Genomic DNA, 26377 nt, shown 5'->3' with positions numbered 1-26377 from the left:
GTTCGGTAGGACAGGGCAGGTTTGGCATGGTTAGGTTTAGTTATGTTAGGTTGTTGAGGGAGAGGGGGTTGTGGCAGAAATGGTCATAATGAAACTATTTAGATACAGAATGAAAAGGTATGTTCTGTTTGGGAGGTCAGTGGTTGTGTTATTATGCAAAAAATACCCAATTGATTAGGTTAGGTTAGTTTGTAAGCTAATTGAACCATGAATATGTGATTACTAACCTTGTTACAGCTTCTGCCACTTCAGTCCACGCTCTCTTCTTATCCTCAGGGGTGATACTCTTCCCATAACACCCTCTGATTATACGTATTTTTTCTTGAATTTGATGTAAGAAGACCGTTTCATCTGGCGACCAATTAAACTTACTCCTTTTCTGCGCTGGTTCTCCGGCCCGTAGATCATTGGGGCAGATGACGTGGTTATGGTGCGGTAATTTCAGCAGAGCAAGTCGTGACGCAGGCGGGGAGATACGGGCATTGACGAGTGACGGAGTAAAACAGCCTTTGAGGCTGCTTCTATCCGCCACAAAACTCAGTATTTTCTTGTGTTTGCCATTTATTATGTTTCTGTTGTACATTTATACATCTTTTCTTTATTTTTCTTTTGAAATATATACTTAATTCATGTCGGATGTTTACGTTTTGCACGGAGGCGTCCTTAAGGCGGTGTCACACTAGCACTTTTTCCGTCAACTTTTTCCGTCGTTTTTCTGAAAATCGTCGATATCTTGGCTGCAGCCTGTCACACACAAACTGTGTTTCGTCTGAAACTTTCCGTCGGCACAGACCAAGGAATGTAAACAAACATGGAGTCCACGCTGCGGCAAAGATACGCTGCTCTGAACCTAATACTGTGTATTGTGAGACTTAGACGAGCTAAACAAGCCAAAAAGCGTGCATGGATGCGCTCATGGTTGGCTCGTCGGGAAAGAGAAAGTGTGTACCACAGGCTGTTAAAAGAGCTGAGTTTAGAGGATCATGAGACTCTGAAGAATTGGATCAGGTTGGACAAAAGCCAGTACCACAGACTTCTGGAGTTAGTGACACCTCTTATTGCCAGAAATGACACCAGGATGAGGAAGGCTGTCACTGCAGGAGAGCGTTTGAGACAGGTTGAAGCCACTTGATCTTGATCTTGATCTTGATCTTGATGTCACAGGTGGCTCGGGATTTCTCCCCAGCCAGGCCTTTGTATCGGCAGCTCCTGTGAAAAGAAAACAAAAAAACATGCGGAAAGTCTATGTTCTCGGGGCAAGATATCATTCCCTATATCTTTCACGCCACATGCCCTCCAAGAACTCTTTCACTGCCTCAATCACTCGTCCACTCGTCTCTCCACTGAGCCCCAGCAGCAGCACCATCCACTCCCTTCCAGTCCTCCCGTTTACATCACGTCCCATCTCGCTCAAAAACACATGCATCATCTTCGTTCTCTCCCTGTCATACTTCTTGCATTCCAGCACTACATGCTGCACAGTCTCGTCCACACCCCTGTCACACATCTGGCACACTTTGCTGCGGGACTCAGACCATCTATAGTTCCTTGCATTCACATCCAGACACTGCGCTCTAGCACGGAAAAGAAGATCACCTCCCAGGCTTCCCTCATACCACACCTCACACTTTGGGGCCTCTTTCTCCCTATACCAGTCGAGAGTTTCCTTTCTTTCCATCTCATTCTTCCACTTGCTCAATCCCTCATCTTTAACTGCCATATCTATCACATTCTTCCACTTTCTGACATCCCTCAAACCCCTCTCCATTTCTGTTTGTTACTCTCCATTCAAACACATTTTGCCTATCCTCAAAGGGTCGGTACACCCACCTACTTAGCATAACATTCCTGTCTATCATTCGCCCACATTTATTCGCCCATTTGCCATCTCTTATATTCCACAAGTATACTTTTCTTGCTAATCTTGCATCCTCCATTTGTTCCAGTCTCACTTTATATCTCAAGGTTGCCTTTATTAGTCTTTCCTAAACGTGCTCCATCCCATGTCACCCCTAAGAGCCTCTACTGCTGCAAACCTTGGTGCATTCAGTGCCATTCTTGCTACCCTATTCTGCCCCACCTCCAATTTTTGTATCTCACTCTCATTCCATGTCATCACATCCATTCCATACATAATGCTCGGGACAGCCACACTCTTCCAAACCTCACGGATGACATCATACTTGCTCGCTCTCATCCTCGCTGCACTCCCTAAACGGCCTACCCACTGGTTTGTCAAACTTATCTTTACATTCTTGGCCCTGCCGCATCCATTTACCTCCATCCACACCCCTAGGTACTTGTATTCTTCGGTCTGTTCCAACTCATTCCCTTCCAGTCTCCAAGTTGTTTCTCTCTCATCCTCTGACCTATTGACTATCATAATCTTGCTCTTCTCACTACTAAATCTAACACCAAAATCTCTTCCATAGCCCCCTACCACATCTAACATTCTTTGTAAGTCTCCCGCAGAGTCACTCAAAATCACAACATCGTCCGCATACAACAACACACACAACTTGTCCTCTCCAACTTTCACTCCCGCATTCATTCTTCTCATCCTAACTGCCAGCTCCTCTGTATACAGGCTAAATAATGTTGGTGACAGAATGCAACCCTGCCTCACTCCTCTCTCGCTCTTCACCCAGTCTGTCTCTAGGCTCGGAAAGTCTCGGTCTTGGTCTTGGAAATGTAAACAAAGGCGGAAATTTGCAGGCGGAAACGATCCTGATCGTCTGACAAATTCATGCGATAAGTTCATGCGGAACGATGAAAAATCGACGGAAATCGCATTAATCGACGGAAAAAGTGCTAGTGTGACACCGCCTTTAGCAACGAGCTCGCCATAAAGAAGAAGAAGAAGAAGATAATAGTAGGTAGGTTTTGCTAATACCTACACTCAAAGTTGACGAGGATAGCTTTTACTTTTAATAATTTGAAACTATTAACTTTGATAGTAACTTTAAGAGTAAAAGTTAATAGCTCTCGAGGATACGGGCCCAGAGCTGCACCGCTGGATTTGGTACAGCGATGCCGTAGGTGTACCTAAGGAGATTGACCACATCCTCGTAAGTACTCGTTGGAGGATCCTTCAGAACTGCAGGGTTTACCGGAGTACTGAGTTCTTTGCAACTGACCACAGGCTTGTTGTTGCAACACACAAGCTTCATGTCAGGTCAAGAAGGCTGAAAGACTTGGCATGTGCTCAAGACTATGCAGTGACAGTCTCAAATCAGTTCAATGTGCTCGGCTCCCTTGAGAACCCTGTAGAACTGTGGGATACCTTCAAATGTGACTCTTCGAGCTGCCAAGGAGTGTATTGGAAAGCGCCCGAGATCTAGGAGTGGGTTTGCCTCGGAGGAGATGCTGTCGTATTACACCAAGGCCATCTAGCGAGCCGACGCCAGCTGCTCACAGAGTTTCGTTCAGCTTTCCTGTCTTTCTTTTATATGTAGTCTTTGTTTGAACATCGCACGTACGGAGCAGCACATGCGACCACAATGGAGGAATTAGGACCAAATGGTGAGATACGACCGGTTGAACATACGGCGCCAGGAAACCATGTACCGAATGACAAAGGAAAATGGCGATTCTCCTGCTTGCAACGTGATGAAAGCACGTCCTCACACCAAAGAAATGCTGCCAAGTCATACTCACTGAACGATCTGTCTCGTAACATGGACGTTATCACGCATCACCGAATAAAAAAAAACTTCTGTATATAGCGTTTTTGTGAAGTACAAAGGCTAATGTATACTCACCCCCCCAAAAAATTCCTACATGTCGTCACACCTGGGTCAAAATGGCCACTTCCAAAACTTTATTTGACAACAAAAATAACGTCACTGGAAACGCTGTGCCGAATGGCACACGGGGCACTCATACCAGAGAAGTGAGAAGGAGCAGAGGACTGTGATACCCTCTCCTCAACAGGGCACCCGACGCACTAATACATGCCCGTGAATGAGTTGATTGATTGATTGATAGTTTATTGTTGCAGGTAAACAACAAGGGAGAAGGGAGGAACATGCCATCCCTACCCCCAGGCAGGACAGAGTGAGATTATACAACTATTAATACATGAGTAGGTAGCACCATGAAATTAAAAAGATACAATGGTAGGAAGGAAAGCACAACAAGGGAGGGGGCAGTAGGGGAGAGTGGGGCACGTTGAACATAGGGGCACATTGAACCATTGGATTTTTCAGGAATAGTTTGTCTCCCAATCAGCAGATGTCTCTTGTGTACAACGCTCTTCAGAAGCTCCACTCAAGCACCAGTTGAGTGGCAGCCTTCATTGAGGGAGGACGTGCTGGTTGGTTTTTTTTTTAATATTTGACCTACTTTGTTCATCTGTTGAGGTAAGTACCAAACCTTCTAACACTTTCCACATAACTGATGCTTATGATCAAATTATTCGAGTGAGTTACGTGGTAAGTGAAGTTTATTACAGGATACCAAACAAATTTGAATTCAACTTTGCTATTCTCTGAAACACATGTTTTTGTAATGGCTGGAAATGGGGCACTTTGAACCATTAAAATAGGGGCACATTGAAATATGGTTCAATGTGCCCCACAATACTGTTCAATGTACCCCATAGCATTGTAATTGATTTGTTCTTATTTATAGGCCCACTGTTATGATTTTCATTATTATTATTAATATTGTTATTATTATTGTGAAAATTATTATTATTATTATTATTATTATTATTATTATTATTATTATTATTATTATTATTATTATTATTATTATTAGGTAATGTTCTAGTTGTTGTACATACTGACTATTAATAGAAAATAATAGGCTAAGTGGTTCCTAATGTTTAACATCTAATGAATGAGCTTGATGTTGTTTTCATTTCAGGAAATGGTGCGAAAGTATCTTGCAAAAACTGATCGAGGAAGAGCCGATGGGAACTTAATGGAGAGAGCTGTTGACGAAGTTGTCAAAGGAAAGTCCATCAGGGAAGTTAGTCGTTTGCTGGATGTAAACCGGATTACATTGTCAAGATATGTTAAGAAATTCCAAGCAGGGCAAGCTGAAAAAACAAAAGACTATGCTCCTAACTACAATACCAGACAGGTTGGTTGACTGCCTTATACATGTTAACTGAATTTATTATAAATGCATGCTAGAAATGGAACAGATATTATATTTTCATTGACAATATAATAATGATGATAATAATAATAATAATAATAATAATAATAATAATAATAATAATTATTATTATTATTATTATTATTTTTTTTATTAATTCGAGTTGTGTTTCTGCTTTAGGTATTTACTGAAGAAGAAGAAGACGGACTTTCTGAATATATCGTAACTTGCTCCCAGTTGTTTCATGGCCTTGGCTTGACAGCAGTAAGACGACTTGCATTTGAATATGCAATGAAGAAAGATAAAACTTGCCCAGATTCTTGGAAACATAACTGTATGGCAGGAAAGGACTGGATGGCTGGATTTATGAAACGTCATTGCAAGATCTCCCTTCGTTTACCAGAGTCAACCAGTGTGGCAAGAGTGCGTTTATTTTACATGTTTACCTTCTACATTAAGCATGCCATGTACGATTATAATAAAAAGGAACTTTATATTTTGTATACATCAAAAGAGGGAGAAAATATGTGTATTCTGAATGAATTATTAAAATATTTTTATTTCTAGACTTTGTTTTTTATTTTGCCTTCATTATTAAAGTTTAAAGACATGGTTCAATCTACCCCATAGCATGGTTCAATGTACCCCGCCTATGGGGCAGTTTGAACCATTTTAGAAAAAAAAAATAATCTGCCAAATTTTCCACTATGAAAACAAGATATATCAATCATTCCTATTGTCAACTTTGGGTAGAAGGATGAAGATGAATATCGCATGGGAGAAACATAAGTTTAGCCGAAAGATATTTGCCTATGACCAGATATGTCCAAAACCTGTTCAACGTGCCCCACTCTCCCCTACCTCCCCCTGGACAATAAGACAATAAAATGTGGGGACGGAGAACATTGCCCAAGCACTAGATGGGAATGAATACAGAGATAGAGTAAATACTAGTCCTTAAAGTAAAATACTGCAGAGATCACAGCCTTGTATAGCACGGCAGTAGTTCAGGCTGCCACACACGGCATCACCACCTTGGTGCAAACTGAGGGTGTTCCTTGAGGATAGCAGGGAGGACATCATGGTTCAGGAGCCAACAAATTGTCTGGGGCAGGTCAAGGAAGTCCCGTGGCTTAAACTTAGCAATGAGAGGGCATTCCATGACATAGTGATGCAGTGTGTGGCCCCTCGGCCTGGCACAGAGCGTGCAGCAGACACCAGGGGAGTTACTAACCTCCCAGTAGTACCTATAGCCTAGCCTAAGGCGCATTGCTACCACATCCTGAGGGGCACTGTGTCGCCCATAGGGGTAAACACAGCGCTGGAAGACACTAACATAGTGGAGGCTGCTGGCGCTGCCATTGTCACAGCAGTGTCTGAGTTGGGTAGCAATGCTATCACGTGAATAATGCCTAAATCTATTCTTAACATAGCTAAGCGTATAGTCAATGCCAGGGTCCACTGTGTCATCCTGAAGGGCTCGTCGAGCAAGGCAGTCTGCCTTCTCATTGAGCTGGATGCCCACATGAGAGGGCACCCAGGTGAAGTGGACCGTGGCACCTGTGGCCTCAAGGGCACGGACGGCAGTCAGGCACTTAGCTACAAGATCACAGTCGGCAGGGGAGGAGGACACAAGTTCATGCAATGCAGCCTGGCTATCGACAAACAAGTAGACATTTTCGTGCAAAGCTGCTACAGTGTGGAGAGCCTCAAGGATGGCATACAGTTCAGCCCGGGTCGAGGACAGGTACCCCGGCAGCCGCCTGGTAACCTCAATGTCAGTGTACTGGGTGGGGGAAGCGTAATCCCGGATAAACACGCCACAGCCCGACCTGCTGCCATCTACGGAGCCATCACAGTACACATGGACAGCCCGAACACGGGGGTACTTGGACAGTTTGACCATGAAGTGATCCTGGAGGACATGGGGAAGCCAATCACGTTTAGGGAAAGGTAGTTGTTCAACGTCTACACGAGTTTCAAAAACACCTTAATTTTTGTGCCAAACGGCAAACGGTTTCCATTCTAGGGTTAAGCAGTATAGGATATACGTTGTCAGGTCCGGGGCTTGTATTTGTTTTAAGGGACTGGAGAGCTTTAAGGACTTCATCGGTAGTTATTACAAAGTTAGGCAATGCCTGCTCAAGAGGAGGAAGAATCTTCCTCCAAGAGAGCGACCCGCTGAGGGCCACTCCATGTATTATTCCTCCAAGGATAAAACTAAGCGTAAGGAAAAGAAAATACAAGAAATAAAAGACCATAAATAAAATGCATAAAAAGACAACAACTTAGGGCATAAAAAGTCTCCAATTAGAAAGAAAAGAAGAAAAATAGGAAAATAGGCAAATCGGAAAATAGGAAAGCCTGAATATAGTGTGAAGAAGAGAAAAAGAAGCAGATCATCACAAAAGAAGAAGAAAATACGGAAATAAAAGAAAATGGGAAAAATATGTACTAAATCAGAAGAGGAAAACATGAAAATCTGAATCTAGGTACACAAAAAAATAAAGAATCAAGAAGGACCTAAGAAGATGTGCAAAGAGGAGATTTGATTGATTGATAGTTTATTGTTGCAGATAAACAAGAGGAGAAGGGAAAAGAAGAAAACAGGGAAATAAAATAAAGAAATGGGAAAATAGGTCAATCGGAAAGGATAAAATAGGAAAGTCTGAATATAGGGAGCCAGAAAAGTGAAACAATCAAGAAGGAGCCAAGAAGCTATAAAGGAAGGAGAAGAAGAAGAGGAGGAGGAAGCAAACAAGTCCCCTGTGACATCAAGATCAAGGTCGAGGTCCGCCGCGTGCCCTGAAGTGCCCTGGCAGTGTTTCTCGTGGAGGAGGAGCCCCTCGGCGTGCAGGCCCCCAGGGTGAGTGTGCGGGTGGTGGAGGGCCAGGGTGTGGACGGGCTACACTTGGGACAGGAAGGAGGGGAGGGCCAGGGTGTGGACGGGCTACACTTGGGACAGGAAGTAGGGGAGGGCCAGGGTGTGGACGGGCAACACTTGGGACAGGAAGGAGGGGAGGGCCAGGGTGTGGACGGGCTACACTTAGGACAGGAAGGAGGGGAGGGCCAGGGTGTGGACGGGCTACACTTGGGACAGGCAGGCGGGGAGGGCCAGGGTGTGGACGGGCAACACTTGGGACAGAAAGGAGCGGAGGGCCAGGGTGTGGACGGGCTACACTTGGGACAGGAAGGAGGGGAGGGCCAGGGTGTGGACGGGCTGTACTTGGGACAGGAAGGAGGGGATTGCCATGGTGTGGAAGGGTACACTTGGGACAGGAAGGAGGGAGGGCCAGGGTGTGGACGGCTACACTTGGGACAGGAAGGAGGGAGGGCCTGGGTGTGGAGGGGCTGTACTTGGGACTGGTTGGCGGGGAGGGCCAGGGTGTGGACGGGCTGTACTTGGGACAGGAAGGAGGGGAGGCCAGGGTGTGGACAGGCTACACTTGGGACAGGAAGGAGGGAGGGCCAGGGTGTGGACAGGCTGTACTTGGGACAGGAAGGAGGGAGGCCAGGGTGTGGACGGGCACACTTGGGACAGGAAGGAGGGTAGGGCCAGGGTGTGGACGGGTACACTTGGGACAGGAAGGAGGGGAGGGCCAGGGTGTGGACGGGTACACTTGGGACAGGAAGGACGGGAGGGCCAGGGTGTGGACAGGCTGTACTTGGGACAGGAAGGAGGGGAGGGCCTGGGTGTGGACGGGCTGTACTTGGGACAGGAAGGAGGGGAGGGCCAGGGTGTGGACGGGCTGTACTTGGGACAGGAAGGAGGGGAGGGCCAGGGTGTGGACGGGCTACACTTGGGACAGGAAGGAGGGGAGGGCCAGGGTGTGGACGGGCAGTACTTGGGACAGGAAGGAGGGAGGGCCAGGGTGTGGACAGGCACACTTGGGACAGGAAGGAGGGAGGGCCAGGGTGTGGTCGGGTACACTTGGGACAGGTTGGTGGGGAGGGCCTGGGTGTGGACGGGCTTTACTTGGGACAGGAAGGAGGGGAGGGCCAGGGTGTGGACGGGCTACACTTGGGACAGGAAGGAGGGTAGGGCCAGGGTGTGGACGGGTACACTTGGGACAGGAAGGAGGGGAGGGCCAGGGTGTGGACGGGTACACTTGGGACAGGAAGGGGGGAGGGCCAGGGGGTGGACGGGTACACTTGGGACAGGAAGGAGGGGAGGGCCAGGGTGTGGATGGGCTGTACTTGGGACAGGAAGGAGGGGAGGGCCAGGGTGTGGACAGGCTACACTTGGGACAGGAAGGATGGGAGGCCAGGGTGTGGACGGGCACACTTGGGACAGGAAGGAGGGAGGCCAGGGTGTGGATGGGCTGTACTTGGGACAGGAAGGAGGGGAGGCCAGGGTGTGGACGGCCACACTTGGGACAGGAAGGAGGGGAGGCCAGGTGTGGACGGGCTGTACTTGGGACAGGAAGGAGGGGAGGGCCAGGTGTGGAAGGGCTACACTTGGGACAGGAAGGAGGGTAGGGCCAGGGTGTGGACGGGCTGTTCTTGGGACAGGAAGGAGGGGAGGGCCAGGGTGTGGACAGGCTACACTTGGGACAGGAAGGAGGGGAGGGCCAGGGTGTGGATGGGCTGTACTTGGGACAGGAAGGAGGGGAGGGCCAGGGTGTGGACAGGCTACACTTGGGACAGGAAGGAGGGGAGGGCCAGGGTGTGGACGGGTACACTTGGGACAGGAAGGAGGGGAGGGCCAGGGTGTGGACGGGTACACTTGGGACAGGAAGGAGGGGAGGGCCAGGGTGTGGACGGGTACACTTGGGACAGGAAGGAGGGGAGGGCCAGGGTGTGGACGGGTACACTTGGGACAGGAAGGAGGGGAGGGCCAGGGTGTGGACGGGTACACTTGGGACAGGAAGGAGGGGAGGGCCAGGGTGTGGACGGGCTACACTTGGGGGTATTATTCTAGTGTTTGCCCATACTCACCCCTCGCAACCAAAATTGGCTAGGGGGCCATTGAGACTTCGGGGAATGCGGTGGTAAACATGAAATGCGTTGCAAATGCATAGTTTTTGAGTTTTGAGGGGTTGAAAAATACCCTAGATGTAGGGAAATTCCTTACAATTACTAAGATGTAGGGAAATTTCATAATTCCGTTTTTTTTTTTTTTTTTACAACGTACGGAAACCACGCAAGGTAATTATTGAAAATCACTCCGCACCTCCATATTGTACTTAAGGGCATATTATACATACGGACGATGTGTTTACATGGCGACGCCATTGCAATATGAGCAGCGTTGCCAACGATCCGGTTAGCAATGATACGCTATGTGAGACCAGGTCCACCACGCGTTGTTATTATTATTTTTTTGGTGTGAACACGCACCTTTACCTAATACTATTTCCGATAATACGCTTGGTTAGCGATGGTACGCTTTGTTAGCCATTAGCCCACGCATGTGAGACCAGGTCCACCACGCGTGGTTATTTTTTTTTTAGAACACGCACCTTTAAGAGGGGGTTATAGGGGGGTCGAGGGGGGGTGAAGCCCCCTCGTTAGCAAGTCGTAAAGTTCGGTTGGAGTAGTTTAAATATGCTCCCCCACTAAAATACCCCGAGTTCACGCAGGTCCCCAAAGATCATTGGGGAAAGGGGATTAATGGCTTCTTTACTTCCAAGTACTTTTTTTTTTACTATGATATATGGAGGCGTATTATCGTATTCTGGAGGCGCGGAGTCAATATCCACAATCATCTTGTATACTGGGAATACGAGCCCGTGACAGGAAGGAGCGGAGGGCCAGGGTGTGGACGGGCTGTAATTGGGACAGGAAGGAGGGGAGGGCCAGGGTGTGGACGGGCTGTAATTGGGACAGGAAGGAGGGGAGGGCCAGGGTGTGGACGGGCTGTAATTGGGACAGGAAGGAGCGGAGGGCCAGGGTGTGGATGGGCTGTAATTGCGGCAGGAAGGAGCGGAGGGACAGGGTGTGGATGGGCTGTACTGGGACAGGAAGGAGCATAGGGCTAGGGTGTGGACGGGTACACTTGGGACAGGAAGGAGCGGAGGGCCAGGGTGTGGACGGGCTGTACGTGGGACAGGAAGGAGGGGAGGGCCAGGGTGTGTACGGGCTGTACTGGGACAGGAAGGAGCATAGGGCCAGGGTGTGGACGGGTACACTTGGGACAGGAAGGAGCGGAGGGCCAGGGTGTGGACGGGCTACACTTGGGACAGGAAGGAGCGGAGGGCCAGGGTGTGGACGGGTACACTTGGGACAGGAAGGAGGGGAGGGCCAGGGTGTGGATGGGTACACTTGGGACAGGAAGGAGGGGAGGGCCAGGGTGTGGATGGGTACACTTGGGACAGGAAGGAGCGGAGGGCCAGGGTGTGGACGGGCTGTACTTGGGACAGGAAGGAGCGGAGGGCCAGGGTGTGGATGGGCTGTAATTGGGACAGGAAGGAGCGGAGGGCCAGGGTGTGGACGTTCTGTAATTGGGACAGGAAGGAGCATAGGGCCAGGGTGTGGACGGGTACACTTGGGACAGGAAGGAGCGGAGGGCCAGGGTGTGGACGGGCTACACTTGGGACAGGAAGGAGCGGAGGGCCAGGGTGTGGACGGGTACACTTGGGACAGGAAGGAGGGGAGGGCCAGGGTGTGGATGGGTACACTTGGGACAGGAAGGAGGGGAGGGCCAGGGTGTGGATAGGTACACTTGGGACAGGAAGGAGCGGAGGGCCAGGGTGTGGACGGGCTGTACTTGGGACAGGAAGGAGGGGAGGGCCAGGGCAAAGCCATCTTGATATAAAAGCCTTAGCCTGGGATCGATGACGTCACGAGTTGTGTCCGAAATGCCTCACTCACTAAAACTCTTCTAATTTCTCATCCACCTTTTTCACGCTATCCACTAACATTATTAATAGTATCATTATGATAACTATTATTGTTATTATTATTATTATTATTACCTTTTAATTATTTATTATTTATTATTATTATTATTATTATTATTATTATTATTATTATTATTACTGTACATGATTGCATGTATTAGTAGTAATTTTATATTTACTTCATCTTGTATAGTAAATCTAGATCTCCATTAGGTTTTTTTTTATTTTTAATTTAGATCCTGGTTTCTCTAATAAATGTATCACTTACCTTTATCCAGATATAGCATTAGTCAGGGAAATAAAAATATTGATGAAAACATACCATTTACTTTAATGGAAAAAAATAAATCAATAATATTTCAGGGAGTAAATATCAGGTCAAAACAATATTTGTGTAGATAAATGTTGTGCCCCAAAATAGAAAATATGCTCAAGAAAAAAGGGCAATACGTAAATACTGAAAGCATTTATCTAAATCAATCCCTACCACTCTACAGAGCATATATCATCAGTCACACAACCATCCTCCATTGCAATAAAATACCTACATTGATCCGTAATTGAAAATGTCTTAAGAGATAACCTATATACTGTCTTCTAAGACTCTTTCAATGTTGACAGCTTCCTTTTTTTATCGTCCTTTCGGCCTACTGTATCATTGTATGATTTTGTGAAGTTATTCAACAAAATATTTGTCACAGGCCAAATACACATCCTCAGAAGTTGACTTACTGATGTATTACATGGACAACATTCCTCTACATCAACCAGAGTCCCTTGAAAATTCAGTGATAACCTAACGAGGGCTAGTCGTTGGTTACTGGTGCACTGAATAAATTCTGTCTTAAAATTGTTTAGGAGAGCTTGAAATATTTGATAGGTGTGGATACACACAGAGTGAAATCTGTTGGCCATTTCAAGCCTCCTCTATCAAGACTGTGGAGATACTGACATTCTTCAGGAATTTCTGCCTCCATTACTTTATCAAGAGAAATCCGACTCACACACAGGTCACAGTTAAGTCTTTTCCTGACTACATGAGCTACATAACCAGCAATGTACATCATCACACTTTCATCTTGCTTTGACAAACTCTGCTCTTTGACATACTTCTCAACACCCTTGAATTTCTCCAGACAGTCTACGGATTCAGAGTGAGATTTAGATTCAAGTTGAGAGTGGTTCAATTCAGTGAGAGTTAATGGTCCAAATTTTGATGAACCCATTGAAAGAACATTAATAACTTTGATTTTCCTCTCAGATTCCATTACTTGAGCAACAGCCACATTATAATTTGCACCACTCATTTTCCTGTATTGTCCAAATCTACCATCCAGTTTGTCTGTTTGGAACTTTCCCAACAAAACATAGCGAAAGTCATGGTCTTTCAAGAGGTAATCACATAACTTAACTAGGGTTGCTGTAGTGTGCTTCAGAGCAAAGCTGTTTCTCGCGAGAGCTGACCAATCCTTTCATGCTGCACCAATTCCATTCCCTCCCAAGCTGCAAGCCACTGAACAAAGGTAGTGAGAAACAGCAAGTTTGGATCTGTAGATGAATCCTGCCTGATGGGGTCACATTGTGCTTGACGGAGGGCAACACCTTTATCTGGAGTTTTAACATTTACTATATGCCACCATGACATGATTTGTTGCAAGAAAGCAGCAGTGCCTGACACACCTGGCAAATTCATAGTTTTCAGTGCAGCCACATTCTTTTTATCAAACAACCTCACAACAAGCTGTACATTCTGCCTTTCTAAGTTATTGGGGAAAAGTACTTTTTCTGATAAGCCTGGAGCTAGCTTCACACATTTCTTTCTTTCTTTGGCATACAGTTCTTTCAGTGGCTGTAAACTTGCTTCCTCTTGAATTGTGAGGTTGGAAGGTGAAGGTATTACAAAAGTTTGAATGGGTTTCTTCTGATTGAGCCAATTATTTCGTATACATTTTAGCAAATGGACTGAATCAAACAGGAGGAAAAGTTGCTCACTTGAATCATAGGGATTTGAAATGGAGGTAAGAGGCCCATCACATAACTTTTCAAACATCTTTCTATTAACCCTGTTATTGTCAGAAATCAATGAAACAACTTTATATCCAATATCATGTAGGAATGCCAAAACTTTGTGTGTTAAGTCAAGAAGGGTGTCAGCTGTCAGTTTGCAGACTGGATACAAAGCAGCAACATGCTTGTGCTTTGATAAAAGTGATGAAATCATGAAAGCCTGAATTGTTGTTGCTGGTTCATCTGAATTCACAGAAGCACCATAAATTTTCCTCCTTTATAAGAAAGACCCTTCTTTACATGTATCTCATCAAGCAGTACGTTCACCAGTTTTTCTTCACTTTTCAGACTAGAAAATGTTTCCTTCAGAAACAGTTCATGTGAATTTTCTGTATTTAGACACTTAGCACCAGTAGATATACTCAGTTTCCTAAGGTAATTAGGGTGAGGAAGAACGAGAACTCCACTGTCACGCAGACTTGTGTACAGTGATGGATTGGTCATAAACACACTGTAAGACCAAACCAAAAATCACAGCTGTATTTCATACTATCTTTGCAGATCAAACCTAGTTGTTCAGCACAGAACCACATCACTTTCTTTTGGAGCTCATTTCATCATTGTCAGTTTCCAAAATCTCTTCAATAGTTTCTTTACACTGAGTAAGTTTATCAGTGACAGTTAAAGTTGATGCAGATTCAAGATTAAGGTGACTAAGTAAATTCTCAAATTTTGACCACAAATCACATGCATTTGCTTCTCCTAAAAGCCACTTCAACTTTCTTGGTTTTAAGGTATTATTTTCAAGCCACACTGAAACTGTTAAATCTGACATAACTTTAAAGGACACTGTTAGCTTTGGTTGGCCATCGCAGTTAATTCTAAGGAAAGACACATAGTCATCACTGGAAAGATGCAGCCAACCTTTAGAGAGCTTTTCAGTAAATCCTTCACAAAATTCTTTAAAGCTGTTTATTTGGTCTTTCTCAATCCAATCACTGAACACCATTTCATCACGTTCAATTAGCTTGTCTCTCCTTTCCTGTGGAGTGGTGCGAGGAGCTGGTATTTCCTTGGACATATACTTGGGCTGGTTTTCAAAGATGGTTGGACAAGCATCTTTATGTAGAGATGGCCTGCCTCTCTTTGCTGTTACTACAGTTCCATCAGCGCGTGTCATACTGTCTTCTGTAATGATGAAACGTTTTTGGAAGTGCTTGGAACAAACAATTGTATTTTCTGTTGGAGTAAAGTCTTTCCTGTGGATAGCCCTCATCCACTGCTGCCGTCGCTGTTCATCTTTAGGGAAACTGAATGCAGAGGCATCTGCAGATTTATAGTTGGACTTGCATCCTGGCACACAGCATGACCTCGGCATCTGCAAATACAAGTTTTATGAAACCTTGTAGCAACAATGTGATAGGCAAGTTATTGAAAATATTATGGATTTATTTATAGGTTGGACCCTTTCCAAGTGTGGATCTGTCGATGCCTCTTCTAAGGCCAACCCCCTTGTTTGGGGAATCTGAGCCTGGCATATAGATAGATTTTTAATAAATAACAAGTGGTAATCAAAGATTAGAACCCGTTTGGAATGTATGGAGTAAAGATTGTATATTAAAATATAAGTTAATATAATCAACTGATATCGCCTTTAATATCTACTAAATTTTACATTACTCGTTTTGAGCAAATGCGTTCATTTGAGTGTAAATAAAGTATATACTCATATCTAAGTAGTTAGGTATAACCTAGAGAGAGAGAGAGAGAGAGAGAGAGAGAGATACTACACACACACACACACACCTCAACAACCCTCACACAATGCTCAATGTTAATTAATACAGTCTAATATATTTGTCCAAGTAGGTATGTCTACAACCTGCACTGAATAATTATCCTGAAAACTTTCTATGATCTTATTTTCTGCACGAGTACCACCTACAATTGTTTCCCAGTTTGCTGAGGCAAGATCAAAATCCCGTATAATAAGTGCCCGCCTAGAAATCCCCTATTTACCTCACCTACTACCTATAATGTCATCTACTTCAGGTGACTGATTTGGTGGTGTATACAAAGCTCCAATTCTTACTACCTTGTTTTTATTTGCGCTATCATCAACCCACAAAGATTATATTCTATCTGATCCCTAACCTAACTAAGGGAAATGTGTTTCTCATGTAAGTCACTACACCCACACTATTTCCTATCAGCTCCCTGATTAATATAGGTATATGGTATACCCATCTACATCATACTCTTTCCTACTCTCCTTAAACTTTTCATTATATAGGTATCCATGCCTCTATAATACATACTACACATAAATCTTCCTCCATTATATAACTAAATAACGCATCCTTCTTGTTTCTCAGGCTTGTAGCCTTAGCATAAACATTTCAAGTATATCATCCTAGATGTTCCCTTTTTCATAATTCTGTTCTCACCTGTTGGCACATGGCTACAGTTTCTAAAATCTATACAGTAAGTACTCCCGTTGCTAATCCTATCTTGTTTATTCCTATCACCTATCAGTCATATATTAATTTTTTATGCAATGTTAAATTTTAAATTCTCACCTTTGAAAGACAGCTGTTTCACAGGAAGAACTAGTCAAAAGTAGTTGCCAGGAGTAACACTAGCTCACAGGATCATGCTTATGCCAGCCAACCAGAGATGCATATGTATGAAACCGGTCCATGATGCCTTGCAGTAGATTCAGTCTACCTAGAAACAAAGTGATAATTAACATGCGTATTGTCAAGGTGTATTATATCATTCACCTCAGCAAATAGAAAATTCATAAGAACTTCCATCATCAGTTATTACATTTATAATTTAATATCCTGAAAAGGGAGATATTTTACTTTTTTTATATCAGGGGCTGTGGCCAAAGGAAAAAAAATGTACAACAAAAAGCCCGCTAGTTGCCACACCCAAAAGCATTAAGTTAAGAGAAAATCCGGAAGAATGACCAATTTAGTTAGGAAGATGCCTTGATACTTTACTCTTTAAAGAAGTTAAGTTGTAGTGTGGGAAAATAGTCAGGAAGAGAGTTCCAGAGTTTACCAGTCAAAGGGATGAAGGAGTGAAAGTACTGGTTAACTCTTGCATTAGTGAGATGGACAGAATATGGGTGAGAATGCAGCGGGGCCGTGGGAGGGGGGAAGGTAGACAGGCAGTCAGTTCTTGAGAGCACTGAGAATTATGCTATTATAACTTAATCAGTAAGCTCAAAACGCCCTCTCCTTTAGATTACCAAGCTTAAAACAGCATCTTCTATAGACTAACAAGCTTATAAACACCTTTCTCCTTAGAGAATCAAGCTTAAAACACACCTTTCTCCTTAGACCAGCAAGATTAAAACATTTTTTTTTTTTGTCTCATCAAGGTAGTGCAGAAGAGGCAACCTCTATGAAAGCGAGGACTGCGTCTTACATTTACCTAATTGGACCAACAAGCTTAAAATACCTACTTTTTTTTCTTCTAAGCCTGTGTCAACCCTGTTATAGGAAGGTAACATTTTTTTTTTTAACATGAAACTTATTACACAGTTTATGAACTCTTGAAAGCCATAGGTTTAATTATGTCATGAGCTTGGCTCATATTTAAGTGAACACATCACACCGAGCCACACAACACACCACACATCATACCCAGCCAAACTACACCACACACACACACACACACACACACAATATACTCAGCTCACCGAATCATAAATCACACTCAGGAACACCAAACCACACAAGCTATACCGCATATCACACCCAATCACGTCACACCACTCACAATACTGAGCCACGGTGTCAACACCTTACACACCCGGCCAGCTACGAGTACACCACGCTACATAATCACACCCAGCAAGTCGATGTGCTCTGCATCACACCCAGCCACTACATACCACACATCACATCCAGGAACACTACCAGTACACCACACATTTCACACTGCCTCATCACACAAGCCACACCACAAAAGGTCACGGATATTTTTCATACCTTACTTTCCTGATATCGGAGATAACAAGCTGAGCTCATTCCGTAGGGGAATGTCTGGCTGCCTCGACAGAGACTGCAAACAGGCAAAATATGAATTACACACACACACACACACACACACACACACGTTCATATACCTGCCAGTTACCTTGGGGAGTCAGAGTTATTTACAAGGCAGGCCGGAATCACCAAGGGCGGAAGAACTATGGGTCGGTGTGACCAGGGCCAGAATAACTGTGGGATAAAGTGACTTGTTACTGCTTATCACAGGGGATTTGGGATTTATGAAACATAATACCGCTGCCAAATTACAAGACCGACGTCAAGCATTCATCACGGTGTTTGGAATGATATGACACATGATATTCACGTGATTTTTACAGTTTTATACAGTACTATGATAATAAAGTACTGTACTAATTCACAACTAAATAAGTTTCTCACCTTGTACATGGAGTGTCACTGTGTTGGAGCGAGTACATCCGACCACCACAATGTTTGAAATGCAACTGACGCTCCTTGTCCCCCTCCCGCGCCAAGCCACAGCTGGGCGGCCACCGCCAGCCAACGGACCCGACGCGTGACGTCATCGATGGTTTTCGCGGCCAGGCTAAGGCTTTTATATAAAGATGGCTTTGGCCAGGGTGTGGACGGGTACACTTGGGACAGGAAGGAGCGGAGGGCCAGGGTGTGGACGGGCCACGCGTGTGTAGGGTTGCCACCCTGACCTCAGGAAAATACCAACATCTTACTCTCCAATACGGAACTAACTGTATTTTAAGTTATGGGTCTTGTCTTGTTGCAGTGTAGGTGATGTTCACTTTGGGCGACTTGGGAGTCCACCGCCCCAACACTGTGCCCTACTCCTAGGGCCGCTTTCACTTTATTTGTTTTGATCGTTACCAATGGCGGTGATCAACGCATAGTTTTCCACGTGAAACTGGCCTATGGGGTAGTGGTAGAGGAGGTGAGAGGTGTTGAGAGTGTGTGGTAAGGTGCGGGGCTGGGCTCACCCCGCAGCCGCCACTACCCCATAGGCCAGTTTTACGTGGAAATACTATAGCGGCAATCACCGCCATTTGTAACGATAAAAACAAACAAAATGACTGTGAAAGCGGCCCCTAATGTGCCTCAGCTGGTCAGGGAGGGAGCTACTCTCTGCCCCCTTGGAGTAGTCGCGTGTAGGACAGGGGCTCATCAGGGATCCCTGCAGAAACAGGTCAAATTTTCTCCTGAAGGTCTCCATGCTGCAGTTTGAGGTGTCCCTGATGTCCCTGGGCAGGCAGTTGAATAGTCTTGGTCCTCGTTGGTAAAGCTGGCAGCATGTATGGACCCAAGACATTGACTGACTGTTTCAATGGATGTCCTGGGGCAGGTGCGGCCAAATTGGGGTGTGTCTGGCGTGTTATCCCTCCTTCAGTTTGTGGTGATGGGTTAGGCACTTGCTTCTTCAGTGTTAATTATGTAGTACTATCTCTTCGTCTTTGGAGGGAGTAGAGTTGCAGAGTCTTGAGCCTGTCCCAGTAACTCAGATTTTCATTGAGTTCAGCTTCCTTGTGAAGACCCTTTGTGTCTGTTCCAGTCGCTTGATATTGTACATTTTGTGTGGGGACCACAGATGGCACAGGTATTCCATTTTCGACAACACCAGGGACTTACAGAGCGGGAGGAGGTGTACGGGTTCCTCGTCTTGAAGGTGCAGAGTATCCATCCTGTCATCCTGCTGGCCGTCCTTGTGATGTCAATGTGCTCAGTGGGTGAAAAGTCATTACTAACTAGTACCCCCAGGTCATGTACGGAGCTCTTCTCTGCAATTTCTTGACCTTTCACCTGGTACTGTGATCTTGAGGTGGCCATTTTCCCCATATCTTATTAATTCAACTTTATTTTTGTTCAAAGACATGTTGTTGTCCTAACCTAACCTAACCCAGCCCTAAAATTTCTGTGGCCTGCCATGACTGACAGCCGCTGCCCACTGCTGGTGGAGGAAGGGGGAGGGACATTGCGTCGCCTTCTTTACACATAGGTATTTTAAGACAACCCATAACAAATACATCATTTTTCTGTTGGTATCCAAGGCGGTGGCTGAGTGGTTAGCGTGCCGGTCCAGTATTCACTGCGTCGTGGATGATTTGGGTTCGAATCCGCCGCTACCACCTGGGATTTTTCAGTCACCGCCGAGTGGCCCAAGACCACCCACATGCTGTCCTGAAGACCACCCATCAACGTGGACTCTAAAGGAACTGTCAAAGGGAAATCAAGAATGAGCTTCCGGGCGCAGCATGAGCCAAGAATAGACGGCGCCAGTATAAACACTTGCCTGCACCACGTCGGGCTTGGGCCAACCACCACTCTTCCTATGGCTATTTATTACCCACAAAAAATGGAAATGTGTACATTTCAGGATAAATAAAAGTACGATGAAAGAGAAGGTTTTTGCCTTAGGCCAGTATTTATGTTATGACTACAGTACCCTCTCCAGTTTCGTGCTCGCTTCGTTCCGAAGGTGTAGCGCTAAACTCGAGGGTCGCGAAACTCAAGGTATTGAAAACACTGAAAAAGCGCTTATTTGTTCCGACCCGTGGAGTTTTTTTAATTTTTTTATGTGGCTTATGGCGCCGGTAAACTATCCATCTGAGCCTAATGGTCGGCCCCGAGCCTGTCATGGCGCAGGCAACTGTTTATAGTGGTGCCATTATAATTGGGTCATGCTGCCCCCCGGAGCTCACTTTTTTTCCTCCTTTACTCCCTTGTTATCTCAAAATACGTACCTTGGAAAAAGAAAGGAAACAGAAAGAGAGAACGGGTCATTTTAAAGCCACAGATGAAGCCTTACGATTGGCTGAGCTCTGAAAACACGCTTGTGATTCGCTGGGAGTCCAATGACATCATCGCCGGCGCTCACCCAATCAGCGGCCTCACTGCCTTATTAACCCGTAGGCCAAGGGAAGACCGAGAAGTGTGGGTTGCGCTATGCCACCACCGCCTTCAATTAGCTCGAATTAGGCGTTTTATGGCGAGCCCTTTTAGGGTCCACCGTACCACAGCCACGACTCGTGAAAGCCTAAAAAGGTCTGCCCACGTTCTCGGTTAAGGAGGGCGCCTGGGGGTCCCTCCTGGGCACACAGTACAAAAACACAAAGGAAGAACAAACAACAGCAGACCTGCTGGTTACGAAGTTGTTTGTGACAAGCTACACTAACTATCTAATCAAAGGTGGAAGATGAAGGACAGCAAATGCGAAGGCCTCCCCACTTCATCCCTCCAGCCAAAGCTGTCAGGAAAGAAAAAGAACCATGCAGCATGGAAAACTGCATGGAATTTATGTAGGAAAGAGGAAAGAACTGCCATTACTGCTACCACTAACCGGGCGATAAAAGTGGACAAAGACACCAGTATTCGAAAGAACTTAACGTTATTATGACAATGAGTAATATCTTAGTTGCTGGTTGGATTCAAAACACTTGTCTAATCTATTCTTGAAGGCCGTAACTGTTGTACTATCAACGACATCACAAGGTAGAGAGTTCCAAACATTAACAACTCGATTGAAGAAGAAGTGTTTAGCTTCGTGCGACGAGAATCATTTACCACTTATCTTCAAATTGTGATTTCTTCTTGTTCTATTTGATCGATCAATTGTAAAGTAATCTTCCGCATTAATATCACTGAATCCTTTAAACATTTCAAACACTTCTATTAGATCGCCTCACATTCTTCGTTTTGGTAGGCTGAATAAATTTACTTCTTAAAGCCTTTGTTCATATGACAAATTTCTCAACCTAGGAATCATCTTTGTTACTCTTCGTTGGACCCATTCCAACTTTTCTATGTCTTTTCTGTAGTAGGGAGAAAAAAAATGTACACAGTACTCTAGACGGGGTCAAACCAATGAACTATACAGTTTTAATATTACTTTTCTGATTTATTATTAAAGACTCGTCCAATGAAGCCAACCAATTTGTTTGTATTTTAACTACCTCTGAACAATGCTGACTGGCTTTAAATCACTTGATATAGTGATTCCAAGATCCTTTTCTTTACTTACTGCAGAAAGTTGTTGGCCATTCATTACGCATCGAACGCGATTGTTATTTTTTCCGATGTGCAACACTTTACATTTGTCAACGTTAAAAATTTCATTTGTCATTGATTGGCCCAACGTGCAAGTCGATCTAGATCTGATTGCAAAGCTTCTTCGCTGAGTGTCGCAGTTACTTTACTAGCAATTTTGTGTCATCAGCAAATTTTGATACTTTGCAAGTGAGCCCATCATCGATATCATTAACATAAATTAAGAAGAGCATAAAGCCAAGCACTGATCCTTGAGGTATGCCGCTGACATCAAGCCAGTTAGATGTAACACCGTTTAGAACTACTCTGTTTCCGCTCAGAGAGCCAAGAATGATACCCGAGATACCGGCGCCAGTAGTTTGCTGAGCAATCGTTGGGGGGACCTTATCAAATGCCTTTTGAAAATCCAGATATATGCTATCTACTGATCTGCTTTCATCGAACACCTCAAAAATATATAGTGAAAAAATCAAGTAAGTTAGTCAAACACGAACGTTACTACGTCATGTTAAATAATTATTTATTATATTACTTTTGAAGAATTTCACCATATTGTTGCGAATGATAGTCTCCATTAACTTACAAACAATCGATGTCAGGTCTACGAATTGGTCGATAGTTTCGGATGAGACCCTGTCCTTTTTGAAAATTGGTGTGACATTTGCAAGTTTCCAACCGACTGGAACTTTTCCAGCTGTTAAAGATTTATTGAATATGATGGAGAGCGGTTTACAAATTTGATGTTTGATTCCTTTAAGACCCTAGGGTAATTTTGTCTGGACCAGGAGCTTTGCTTACTTAATCTTTTCAATTGTGCGTAAATGTCACTTTCACGATGAGCACGCCATTTAACATCTTTTCCCTTCTAACCTCCGGCGGTTGAGGCGATAAACAATCTTCGCCAGTATGTCCTATGGCTTTGAAATTTTAGTATGTTGTTTGTTGGTAAGTGTATGACATTCTGTGAATTTTGTGAAATTTGGGTGAATGTAGAGGAGACTCAAACAAAGCATAAAATCTTATTTTGTTTCACAGACTTTAGTTGAAAAAAATATACCATAGAAACTTTGTGTATAGATCTACATTTATCATTTTGTAATTTTTCATTTTTGTTCTGGCTTAAAAAATTGAAATTCATTTTCACTAATAATTTTCTCCACTTTTCTCCTGTTTTCTTTTTACATTTTAAAAAATGTACAAAATGAGAAAATTGCCGTTTAGTTGTAGATTATATTGATACCTTACAAATGACTGTCAGACGTTTTGTCGATTTTGAAATTTTTGAAGTGTAAAAACAAATTTTCAAGATTTGGCTCCTTAAGATTTTTTTTCCATTTCATGTGTCTTGCCATTTGTATTCATTTGATTGTCATGAAATGTTCACATATGATTGTTTATACCTTGTTCACTCACTGGGCCACCAGTGTGCTGAGCAGATGTTTCACTTGTTGCATATTGGTACATCTGTGGCCCGAATAGCCCTTTCTATAAACTTTTACAAACATGAGTATATAAACAATTTAGGGTAAATTTATTTATTATGACTGCAGATGTGTTGCAATGGTACCAGGTAATAAGTTCAAAATGATAAGGTAATAAATATATAGCTATGTAAAGGCATCCAAAATACATTTAAAGTTTGGTGACATTTTGCTTCCAAATATAAGCATTTCATTATGTAACAGTAATCAACTGTAGAGGCAAATGCCCCTCATATCAAACAACGTAAAAAAAAAAATCCTAATACATGAAAATCTTGCTTTCATAACAAAAAAATAATGCTCCAGATCACTACTTACTAGTACTTGGAATATTAGATTATCCCAATGTTTGATTTATTATAGTGTATTTTACTGAACTGTAGAGGGAAATACCACTCCGCAAATAACGTAAAAAAAAAATTCCTGATAAATTAAAATTTTGCTCATAACAGAGAAGAAAATAATGTTCCCCATCCTGCTCTTCATCTGTTTCTAACTCGTCACTTTCCTCGGAGAGCTCATCATCTGGGTCATCTGAACTGACAAAAAACCTGAATCATCTGAATCACCAGATGAGGTATCCGATCGCCCTCCTTAAAAGACGGTCGGGTTAATTTCTGTTGAAAAGGAGGGTAAAAAAAACATTATTAATAGTTTTTTTATGTACAGCTCATCAAAATGTAAGATATTGTATCGACGCAAACTCATATAATAATCATAAAAACTAAACCAAATAGCAGAACAAGACTATATCGTCAGTGCGTCGCGAACTGGTACATATATGCGCCAACCCATGCCTGGTACATTGGTGCACCAATACGCGGCAGAGGGAAAAAATATTAGTGGTCCGCGATTTGGTTTATATTTGTGCCGTGGATTTTACTATAATACAGGCTATCCTCTCATAATGATATATATCTCCTCTCTGCAAAAGTCCAACGGACACTGGCGTGGTGGGCGCCATTAAAATTCTCGCGAGCATGGTTAAGGCAAGAGCTGGAGAGCTTGCCAAACGCGATTAATGTGTTAACAGACCTTAAAACTATCAAGCTTGCAGCTTTGGTCGCTGGATATTGTCCATTTACGTGTAGTTCTGTCTTAGTATTGTTACGAATATCGCTTCAGATTTATTTAGGTTAGTTCAAAAGACATATTTATCAATGAAGATATTTTTGCAGTAGTTTATTATCAGTACACGCACTATTTGCCTGACCTGGTGGCCTGTGGCTTGCCTTCGGTGCCCACCACCACCCTGATCCCTCCCACCAACTTCAGTTTCTTAGCAGTCTTTTTTTTTTTTTTCAGCACATGACTTTGTGTCCCAATGTCCACCACTGGTGTTAGTGTTGAAGTGAGGCATCGAGACAGTTGCTGTGGTCAGTACTTGTTCCGTCCTGCTGCCGCTGACTTCAGGACTCCTTGGTGCATCCCTCGCCTTGCCTGCTCAATTGGTCACTGAGTGTGGCTTTGAAGCAACCTCGCCGCCTTCTCCAGCATCTCTGAGGTTCCTCAAGGCCAGCCAACCTCACATCCAGAGTAGTGTTGCAGTGGAGGCTGCAAGGCGGACAGCAGCTGGAGTGGCTGGGATCAGCAAGAGCAGACTGCTACTGGTGTGAGGCTCAGGAGTGATAAAAACACCACCAACACAACCACCACCAACAACAACAACTGCTGGCCTCTTCATCCAATAAAGGGGAAGTTTGAATTTCAGAAGTGTGAGAAGATCTGAGAATGAGAGCAAGTTTACTGACCAAAGCCAAGAGTGTGAGAAAAGACATGCAGGGAAGGATGACCTCAACAAATACACACACTCTGGTGTAAGACCTCATGAAAGTCGGGAGTGTGGGCAAAGGTTTAGTAATAGGAGTAACCCCAAACATCACACCCTTACACACACTGGTGCAAGAAACCATGAGTGTGAAGTTTGTGGAAATGTTTGTCAGAAGGGTACTTTCAACACACACACCCTTACACACACTGGTGAAAGAAATCATGAGTGTGAAGTTTGTGGGAAATGTTTCAGTCACAAGGGTAACTCAAATTACACACTCTTACACACACTGGTGAAAGAAATCAAGAGTGTGAAGTTTAGGGAAATGTTTCAGTCTGAAGGATACCTCAAGAAACACACCTTACACACACTGGTGAAAGAAATCATGAGTGTGAAGTTTGTGGAAAATGTTTCAGTCGGAAGAGTAACTCAATAGACACACCTTACACACTGGTGAAAAAGAAATCATGAGTGTGAAGTTTGTGGAAAATGTTTCATCTGGAAGGATGCCTCAAATTACACACTCTTACACACACTGGTGAAAGAAATCATGAGTGTAAAGTTTGTGGAAAATGTTTCAATCAGAAGGGTAACCTCAAATTACACACTTACACACACTGGTGAAAGAAATCATGAGTGTGAAGTTTGTGGAAAATGTTTCAGTCAGAAGAGTACCCTCAAATTACACACTCTTACACACACTGGTGAAAGAAATCATGAGTGTGAAGTTTGTGGGAAATGTTTCAGTCTGAAGGATACCCTCAAGAAACACACCCTTACACACATTGGTGAAAGAAATCATGAGTGTGAAGTTTGTGGAAAATGTTTCAGTCTGAAGGGTAACCTCAAATTACACACTCTTACACACACTGGTGAAAGAAATCATGAGTGTGAAGTTTGTGGGAAATGTTTCAGTCGGAAGGGTACCCTCAAATTACACCTTGTTACACACACTGATGCAAGAAGTCATGAGTGTGAAGTTTGTGGGAAAAGGTTCAAACTGAAGAGCATATTGGACAGGCACGTCTTCAGACACTCTGGTCATAAAGGGTTCAAGTGCGATGTTTGTGGGAAACGTTTCATGACTAAGGG

The 26377-nt window shown here is 44.1% G+C and overlaps 2 long non-coding RNA genes across 2 annotated transcripts; one reads left to right on the top strand and one right to left on the bottom strand.

Annotated features, from left to right (window-relative positions):
• The first annotated feature begins 4151 nt into the window (after positions 1-4151).
• LOC126987391 (uncharacterized) lies at positions 4152-5961 on the top strand. Its single transcript, XR_007740864.1, has 3 exons — positions 4152-4361; positions 4870-5088; positions 5287-5961. It is a non-coding gene; the product is annotated as an uncharacterized LOC126987391 (long non-coding RNA).
• Positions 5962-14565: 8604 nt separating this feature from the next.
• On the bottom strand, positions 14566-18474 carry LOC126987392 (uncharacterized). Its single transcript, XR_007740865.1, has 4 exons — positions 18404-18474; positions 18108-18193; positions 16535-16682; positions 14566-15333 (listed from the first exon to the last, which is right to left on the bottom strand). It is a non-coding gene; the product is annotated as an uncharacterized LOC126987392 (long non-coding RNA).
• Positions 18475-26377: the final 7903 nt, after the last annotated feature.

The sequence above is a fragment of the Eriocheir sinensis genome, chromosome 64 (assembly GCF_024679095.1).
Source record: "Eriocheir sinensis breed Jianghai 21 chromosome 64, ASM2467909v1, whole genome shotgun sequence".
In the NCBI taxonomy this organism is placed as follows: Eukaryota; Metazoa; Arthropoda; class Malacostraca; order Decapoda; family Varunidae; genus Eriocheir; species Eriocheir sinensis.
This window is presented reverse-complemented; position numbering and strand designations above follow the sequence as displayed.